Genomic DNA, 8,579 nt, shown 5'->3' on the forward strand with positions numbered 1-8,579 from the left:
ATAAATACCAAAAAATATAAACATTTAAATCTTATACTTCTTGCAAGTAATGTAAATTTGCATTAGGACTTGCATTTGTAAAATGATCACACATTATTTGGACATCATTAAAAAGTTTATTTTGAACAGGTTAAAAAAATCACAACATTCGAAAACTAACCGATTTTTCAGTTATTTCACAGTCACAAGATATGTATTCAAGTTGATATACCGCGCTCAATAGATACATGCATGAATAGGTAAACTTTGATTGTCCAATTTTTATTGTTGACAAAATAACTGCATCCTGACATTTCAGGCCGAAGTCAGATGATTGATTAACTTTCTTTTGTATGATATACAATTTTTTATTATCACAAAAAAATTCAAATTAGATCTGCCAAACACAATATCAATAAAGTTTCACTGAGTTCTTAATATAAGTGTAAGCAATTTTAAAAGGTACAATTTCAAACTAAAGAGCAGGTTTTGCAGAACTATCATCCTTGTTATTATCCGGAATGCAAATATGAATCGGAATAAAATCAATGTACTCAGAAGTACAGAGAGCCGGGCTCATTTACAGAGTAGAATGGATTTCTTACATGAATCACGTTTATATTCTGATGAAAAAATTATTTTAAAACTATCAATATAAATGATAAGACACCGACAGTGAGTTTTTCAATCCTAATACCACGGTCCGATTTTTTCAGAATCAGGAATAATTTGGTACCGCAGCTGAATGTAAACAAACAGGCCAGTCTGGTTCCCTCTCCTGCCTTACCTCGTACGTTTAGAGAACTATACGGTAACACTGATTATCAAAAATCCTTACGCTAATTAACTATGTTCTTTGACTTACGAAGTTTTCAAAGTCATTACTACTAATGTTTATTTTATATAGATAAAACTTCGTTTTATTTTTGTTGCTTTATTTAGCGTTTGTATTATCTCAAAAGCTGTTGAGAGTAAGAACTCTATTTTTGCACGTAACTTTGAAATGGCGACTATGAGGCTAACATCCTGCCTTGAACAGGATCACATAAGCCGGCAATTGCTCTTTTAGCAATAAGCCCGGCTAAAAGTCGACATTTTTACCTTGTTCCATGAGATAAAACTTGTATAGTATATCCAAAATGTATGGATGATTGGTGTTCATATTGTGTATGGATTATAAACATAAAAACGAGAAGAGGGCAACAATCCACAGAGTAAATTTCCTCTCCCAAACGAAACTGGCACAGATCATAATTAAAATTAATTCAAAGCAAATACACCCATATTAAAATAGCATGAGTTTACGGAGTAACCCCCCCCCCCAAAAAAAAATCACTGATCCAGAAGTTTTGCGTTGAAACATCTAAAAATTCTACAGGGTAAACTTCCTCTCAAAGTGACATAATAAAATAGTGACATACATAAAAAAATAAAAGAATTAGAAATTTTTACAACAATTTATTTGGGATATTTTATGTTATAAGCAGTTGACAATAAGAAAGGTCGAAGGTGAAAGTGGGTATCCTTCCTACTTTCTTGGTTTTGAAGAATAAGTTTTTTTGCCAACCTTACCCCCTTTATTTTAAACGACCTGTTGCTAAAACTGAGTGCAAGATGTCATATAAAGAAGAAACAGAGACTATTTTTTTTTTTAAAATCGTATTACATAGGAATGATATTTATATAATTTTTCATTTTAATCCCAGTTGAAAATAGCGTTTCGAGAGAGAAAAAAATTAAACATGCATACTCGTGATGGTAGCACTTTTTTCATGTCCTAATGCATTTACGATTGCCTCTCGTATATTAGATATATGTAAAATTGAATAATTGCGTTCATTAATTTATTCAATAAAAACAAAATAACACTTTTTGATATAACCTTTTAAATCTGAAGTCCCCCACTTTAAATTGGAGCATATACATGTACAGAAGGTTCAATAATTTGTCACATATCATGAGGTCTAGGTTCTTGAAATCTTTTCAACTATAAATATAGAGGAATGTCAAAGACATTCTTAGTAATTTTTAAAACGCTAATTGGTATGCTCCTGTTTTTTTTAATTTAGCCAATTTACAATACCGGTATTTGTAATGTTGACGATGCAGATGTCCTGAAATTATCTGCGTTTTTAATCGCCAAACATTTAATTTCAATTGATTTATTGGACCTTTCTGCTGGTAGTTTTATCCGTTGTAGGCAATTTCACGAATAATCTCCCTTTGATTACATAGTGACCATGGCGACGAGACGTTGGGATTGAGTTACAAACAGGAATTCACACAAAGAAATACAAAAAGAGTATACACTTTTTAAAAAAAAATATTATAAATATAATAAATTGAATCTAAATCAGCTATGTCAAGAAAAAGTCTTGGGTCAGAACCACGGTAAGGGTACAGTGGAAGTTGACAATATAACATGCCGTAATATTTTATAAAGCACATGGTTTTCGTTTTCCTTTTTCCTACCACAGCACAGAATCCAATATATTTCCAACTAGACAATTCATTTTGATACATGTTTAAAGTAGAAAGCACAAAAAAAATATTTTTGATATTATCATAAGATATACCCGAAAATCCGCTGTGGTGGTCGGTTTTCAGAGGTTTGATATTGAAAGAAAAGTTTAGTTTTCAATGTGGCCACATGTGACAAACAAAATAAAAATATGCCCTGTGTATTAACTTTTTTATCCTCTTTTTAATGACATAAATTTTATTTTGTTTGTAGGGTATGGCCAAGGTCAAATTTTGGGTTAAAGATGTAAACAAGATGCCCAAGGGCCTTGAGAGCTCTTCTGATAAATTGTACAATTTATCACTTCTATTAGAAGCCTCCTACTCTATTAGTATCATAAGACCCAAAATGCATCAACTTACAAAGTTTGATAATATTTAGCCAGTAAGACTGAAGATATTATAATATAATTATAAAATACCATAAGTATGTCACAGTCACCTACCTTTTGATTGAAATTTTCTGAGGACTCAAGATACATTATTGACAAAAAATGATGATTCTAATTAAATAAGTACCTGAGATATTCAAAAGTAGTTCAACATGACCTACTTTTTGGTCAACATTCTCTGAAAACCCAAGATGCATCATCTGACAAAGTTTGAGGATTCTAAGCCAATTAGTACCAGAGATAATTAAATATAGCCATCAGATGTCAAAAGTAGGTCACTGTTACCTACTTTTTGGTCGACGTTTTCCAAAAACCCAAGATGCCTAAACTGACAAAATTTGATGATTCTAAGCCAATAAAAACCTGAGATATTCAAAAGTAGGTGACCTACTTCTTGTTGGACATTCAATGAAACCGTTCGATGCCTCAACTGACAAAGTTTGATGATTCCGAGCCAATAAGTACCAGATATAATTAAATATAGCCATCAAATGTCAAAAGTAGGTCATAGTGACCTACTTTTTGGTCGACGTTCTCCAAAAACCCAAGGTGCCTAAACTGACAAAGTTTGATGATTCTAAGCTAATACGTACCTGAGATATTCAAAAGTAGGTCACCATGACCTACTTTTTGGTCGACATTCTCCGAAAACCCAAGGTGCCTTAACTGACAAGGTTTGATGATTCTAAGCCAAATAAGTACCGGAGATACTTAAATAAAGCCATAAAATGTCAAAAGTAGGTCACCGTGACCTACTTTTTGGTCGTCGCTCTCCGAAAACCAAATATGCATCAACTCACAAAGTTTGATGATTCTAAGCCAATAAATACCTAAGATACTTAAATATAGCCATAAAATGTCCAAAGTAGGTCATCGTGACCTACTTTGTGAACTTCATGACTCATCCTTCTTAAAATATTTAATCCCATTATTTCAGAATCATCAAATCTTGTAAGTTGTTGCATCTCGGGACCTTAAAACATATTTATGAAAAAGTAGGTCATTGTCACTTACTTTTTCAATTTTGCAGGCATTTGTTTTCAAATTGTTTAAAAGACCTATTTTGATTACCTTCAGACCTCCGATCATCAAACTTGGTCAGCAGAGGCATTTTGGGACTTTGAAAAATGTCGACTAAATTGTAAGTCACGATGACCTACTTTCGACATTTTATGTCTATATTTAAGTATTTTAGGTATTTATTGGCTTAGAATCATCAAACTTTGTGAGTTGATGCATCTTGGGTTTTTGAAGGGTGACGACCAAAAAGTAGGTCAATGTGACCTACTTTTAACATTTTAAGACTTTATTTCAGTATTTCATGACTTATTGGCTTAAAATCATCAAATTTTGTCAGTTGAATCAGATGCATCTTGGGTTTTGGGGAAATGTGGACTGAAAAGTAGGTTACCGTGCCCTGCTTTTGAATATCTCAGGTACTTATTGGCGTAGAATCTCCAGACTTTGTCAGTTGATGTATCCTGGGTTTTCTAAAATCGTCTACTAAAAATTAGGTCAGTGACCTACTTTTGACATTTTATGGCTATATTTAAGTATCTCGAGTACATATTGGCTTAGAATAATCAAACTCTGTCAGTTGATGCATCTTGGGTTTTCGGGGAATGCAAACCAAAAATTACTTCGCCATGATCTACTTTTGACATTTTATGACTATATTTTCATATCTCCAGTACTGGTTAACCCATAATTGTTAAACTTTGTCAGTTGGGGTATCTTTGGTTTTTAGAGAATATTGACTACAAAGTAGGTCATGGTGACCTACATTTGAATATCTTAGGTACTTATTGGCTAAGAATCATCAAACTTTGTCAGTTGATGTATCTTGGATTTCGAAAATCGTCTACTAGAAATCAGGCCACAGTAACCTACTTTTGACTTTTTATGGCTATATTTAAGTATCTCGAGTACTTATTGGCTATGAATAATCAAACTTTGTCAGTTGATGCATTTTGAGTTTTCCACGAATGTAGACCAAAAAAGTAGGTCAAGGTGACCTACTTTTGAATATCTCAAATACTTATTGGCATAGAATCTTCAATCTTTGTCTATTAATGCATATTGAGTTCTTAGAAAATATTTGTTATTTGAAAATGAATCTTAAAGTAGGTCACTGTGACCTACTTCTGTTTTTTTTTACAGCTTTATTAAAATATCTTTAGTCCTAATTGGCTAAGAATCATCAGACTTTGTCAGTTAATGCAGTTTGGGTCTTAGGATACTTAAGGTTACAGGCTTCAAATAGAAGTGATAGGTTCAGAAGAGCGATTCAAGGCCCTTGGGTCCCTTATTAGGTCACCTGAGTAAACTCGGGTGACCTATTGCTATATGTTTTCGTCCGTCGTCGTTCGTGCGTTAACATTTAAACATTTTCAGCTTCTTCTCTGAAACCGCAGAACCAATTTAAACCAATTTTGGCATATAGCATCTATGGGTGAAGAGGAACAAAAATTGTGAATTTCATGGTCCCTGTCCCCTTAGGGGTGGGATCAAAACCTCTCAAACTAGTGCAATCTCTAAAAATCTTTTTCTTAACTCCTGGACATCAAGCAGTCAAAATGTTGGTACAGTTATGATTGTTGTGCATAGTTATGTTGATTTAGGGCTGTATAGATTATATAGTGAAAATGCATAAATTCTTTGAAATTCTTCTTCTCTGCTCATGGGCATAAGATAAACTAACCAGGTGCATGGTTATGTTGAGTAAAACTACCTCTTCCAAAATTGTGAATTTCATGGTCCCAGGGTCAGGGGTTTTAGTGCTTTGGCGGGGCTATAAAGATTATATAGGGGAAATGAATTATTTCTTTGAAAATCTCATTTTTTATGCTTGGGTATTAAACCAATGAACTGTGTACATAGTTTTGAGGAGAAAGGATGCCTCTTTGAGATTTGTGAATTTCATGGCCCTGGGTCAGGGCTTCTTGTGTTAGGGCGGGGCTCTAATGTTTATATAATGAAAATGCATGAAATCTTTGAAAATCCTTCTCTTTGCTCCTGGATATTATGCTAATGATAAAAGTACACATTTATGATGACAAAAACCTGCCTCTTCGAAAATGGCTAATTTCTAGGCCCTAGGCCAGAGGTATTTGGAGGGGGGGGGGGGGGGTTACATAGTCTGAATATAAATTATTTCTTTGAAATCTGCACTTTAATTATTAATCAACAAGAAGATGGGTTAACATGACGAGAGATAATAAGCGCATAGCGCGACATACATGAAGTTGAAAAATTAAATCTCAATTTTATCAAAATTTTCCTTAATATTACATCTAATATTAAAGTATACTTTATGTAAAATCTTTACAACTTGCACAAATCTCATGAAAATTGAAGTTATTTGCGTATGAAATATTATACGCACACGAAAGAGGACAAAACGAGTCATTTTTTCACACTATAACACTGTTTTTCGTTATGAGTGGGTCTTCTCTCCACTTTTTTGAAAGGTAATCCTCAAAGTTTGCATAAAAACATACATATTTTGGTTTCCAAAACTATGGAGCAATGACCCACTCTACCTTAAAAATATAATTTTATGACATAACTTTCGTATCTTTTCGAGAAATACTTGAAGTCCCCTAAGTCAATGGTCATATCACAAACATGATTTAAATGCCACACATCATCAGGACTTGTGTAGCGTAGTGGTTAGCGTGGTAGTCTCAACAGAGAATGCAACTCAGGATTTTTATTGCCAGGGTTCGAACCGCATACCGCATTATTTTTCTTTATAATTTTTCTCAAAACTTTTTGTTCACCATGATTTTACAAAAATCAATGATGAGAACTTTACTCTAAATACTAAAATCACAGTTGAATATGATATTTATATATCTGAAGCTTGTGGGTTTTATGCACGCTAAGTTCACCCATCTCCTTTATGATAAAATAAAATTCATGATGAAATTCCCAAATTTTGAAATATGTTGCCCCAGGGTCAGTGGTTCCTGTGAGGAGGTGTTCACAAGTGGTTACATGTACAAAGTGGAAATGAATTTTCTCTTTGTTAAATTACTCTGATCTACCCCTGGGTATTAAGTGCCCAAAGTAAGCATGCTAATTGTGTAATTATGATAGGCAATGGTGCCTCTTTCAATATTAATTGTGAATTTCATGTCTTTGGGTTTAAAACACGAATCAAATTCAATTCCGGGATACTCAGGTGACCTATAAGGCCCGTTGGCCTCTTGTTATTGCTTAAATGAGACTTTTTAAATTTTAACTAACAGAAACAATGAGCCTTAAATCATCTGTTTGTTTTCTGCACACTATAAATACTTTGTTCAGTGAATTAAGTTTATACTCGGAACGAAAATGCTTCCATTGGTTACATGTAATAGAGTTGCAATCGATTATTCTGAACTTTCCCTCTAACAACCACTGAGCAGTATCTTATCATATCAGTGCATAATTAACAATCAGCGGCATTTTTTGAAAAAAAAGAGAGTCAAATAGATTAACCGATTGTTTTCTCTCCCTGGAGGGCATATTAAATATGCACTTCCTTATCAAATGCCTGACACAAATTATGTGTAAAAAATGATAACAAAAACGTAGCTACAAGAATCAATATAATACTTGTGAAATATTTATTACAAAGTGAAAAAACAGTTTAGAGTAACAAAAGCGTCAAAGAAAGCAGGAAATCCTTCTGCACCCGTCCTAAACGTTCCCCATGCGGTTTTGAGTGCTATCAATTTTATTTAAACTTAATAAATCGAGGAGCAAAACAAAATATTAACGACAGAGTTAAGCTAGAATAATTTGAACTCGCACAACTGATAAAATGGGAAAGTCCCTTTATTTTCTCCTTTATTACATTCATTATATTTGTGCCAATTAACGAGCTTAATTTCTTTTTTGTGCTCTTTCAAAGCTAATTATGTTTTATATTTATAGATATAATTTAAGGAGGTTGGATCCTTCATTTAAGAGTATAAAGGGGTTTTATTTATCTACACACATGACTTGATTAAGAACGAAGTCATTTGTTTTAATATCTACTGCACTTTGTTTTCGTCAGTCGTCCTACATAAACAGTTAAACATGTTCAGCTTTTCTCTGGAACAAGTGAACCAATTTCAAGCAATTTTGGCCTATAGCATATATCGGTGATCCCTTTGACTTCACTGAATCTTTTACAGTTTTGTATTACAGTGTATACTCTGGTGACCGTTAAGGCCCAAGAGCCTTTTGTTCTGAATACAGAGTTTTTAATGTGTGATTCAGTGTTGCTTTTACCATTCTATGGTCTGATGGCTGATGCTACCGTGAGTACAAATTTGATAAAAATAGTTTTAGATTAAATCAGATATTTTTTATTATTCAATTAAAATTTGATCAAACCTTTATGTCTTTTGCCATTTGTTGCAATTTGTGTTGCTGGTTGCCACATGGAACTCATCATAAACATTAAATATTGACTTATTAAAAAAATATCACATACCAGAGTCAATTTCTTGGACATGCCAATATACAAATGGACAAATTTTTCAGATACTCAGACTATAATGTAACTTAAGCTAACAATTTCCAGTACTGAATATGTACATTTCTCAAAGATCATTAGTCTAGGGTAAAATACTAGCTATCAAGCTTGTGATAAAAATTACTTTTGAAGAAATTGAGGCCTATCTATGCAAGAAACTAGCTGATAGAAATTTT

The sequence above is a fragment of the Saccostrea cucullata genome, unplaced genomic scaffold, assembly GCF_032062105.1.
Source record: "Saccostrea cucullata isolate Sc308-1 unplaced genomic scaffold, CSIRO_AGI_Scuc_v1 ctg3850, whole genome shotgun sequence".
Taxonomy (NCBI): Eukaryota; Metazoa; Mollusca; class Bivalvia; order Ostreida; family Ostreidae; genus Saccostrea; species Saccostrea cuccullata.